This window comes from Monopterus albus, unplaced genomic scaffold, assembly GCF_001952655.1.
Source record: "Monopterus albus unplaced genomic scaffold, M_albus_1.0 scaffold127.1, whole genome shotgun sequence".
NCBI classification, from domain to species: Eukaryota; Metazoa; Chordata; class Actinopteri; order Synbranchiformes; family Synbranchidae; genus Monopterus; species Monopterus albus.
Window position 1 is genome coordinate 555,835 of NW_018128007.1, and position 1,731 is coordinate 557,565.

A 1,731-nucleotide genomic window follows, 5' to 3' on the forward strand; every position below is an offset into this window, starting at 1 on the left:
TTGCTAGTCTCGAAAAGTCTTGTATAAAAAACCTGATAATAGCCTAAAAAAACCAAGAAGAGCTCTCACTTCTCCAACATTCTTTGGCTCTCTGTCTCTTAGCTGGTAAACTGCTTCAAGGTCTTTGGGATCTATCTGAACACCTTCACTAGTGACAAGACGACCTACATACCTAATTTGGCGTTTGAAAAGTTCACATTTGTTAGGACGTAACTTTACACCATGTTCCCTGAGTCTGTGTAACACACGTCTCAGATCAATGACGTGGTCATGAAAAGTCTTAGAATAACATAACACATCATCCAAGTATGGCGAACAACATTCATCCCTTAAGCCTTCAAGCACACCTTCCATGCATCTTTGAAAGGCTGCTGGGGCATTGGTAAGGCCAAATGGGAGGCGGGTCCATTCATATAACCCCCAAGGTGTGCTAAAGGCTGTCAGGTGTCTAGAACCTTCCTCCACAAACCCTTGGTGGTAAGCACTGCCTTGGTCGAGTATTGAGAACCATGAATAGCCCCCCAGGTTATCCAGCAAGTCCTGAATGCGTGGGAGTGGATGTCGGTCAGGGATAGTTTTGCGATTTAAACCCCGGAAATCGACACACAAACGCAGAGTCATGTCCTTTTTCCTTACACAGACCACTGGAGAGGAATAGGGTGATGTTGATTTCCTGATCCAGCCGTGGTCAAGCAAGTTCTGAACATATTCCTTCACCTCCTTGTACAATGGTTTGGGAATGGAATTGTAAGATGTTTGGACTGGTACGTTGTTTGTCAGATTAATTTTGAGTTGCAAACTTGGAATACAGCCAATGTCTGAGTCACTTTTAGCAAAGACATCTGACTCCTCAAACAACATGTCTCTTACCATTTTCTGTTCATCTTCGCTAAGATGCGACAAATCAACAGGTGGGTGCCATCTTTGTCCTTTGGTGGGGCACGTTTGCTGTTTGTCATCATTTCTCTGGTTAACAGAGCACGTGTTAATGCAAGGTTTGCGCTCTTCACCACTGGAGAAACAGTTAACTGGTCTGACTTCACTGACTTCTTCTAGTGTCCCCAAAACAGTTCTTTTTGGAAGGTAAATGTCATGCCTAGAAGTGTTCTGAATAGGGATTTTAACAGTTTTTGTTAACCCACTAGGAACATCGACTAAGGCTGGAAAAAGCTCTAAGCCATCAAGACAATGGTCTCCTGCATTGGGCTGAAATAGCATTGCTCCACCTGCTGGCCATTCTCTTACTCTACACCGAATTTCACAAATCTGACCAGCAGGTACCATTACTCCCTTTTTTCCTGTTTTTACACTGCACTCGATAGCATTGTTGCCAGGAGATACAACCTCGAGGGCTGACACTAAAGCTTCAACTGTACTGTCATTGACACTCAAAGCTTCTTTAAGCAGTCCTGTAATATTAGCATCAGTTTCTTTGTTAACTTTGATTATCTCAGCAATAACATTACTGCCTAAGATGGGGTAGTTAAGACAGTTTTGGCTGATTAAAATGGGTACTTGGATGGTGACATGTCCATGCTTCATACTTCCAATTTGAAGTTCCATCTCAGCCCACCCCTCAAAGGGAACATCAGTGCCGTTTGCCGCAGAGATTTCAAGTGGTCGGTCGGAGATGAGTGATTCAAGTGGTTGAACGTGAACATGGGGTAATGCCCTTTCCATCCATGCTTTTCCACCAATAGACACTTGAGCCCCTGAGTCTAGTTGCACTTG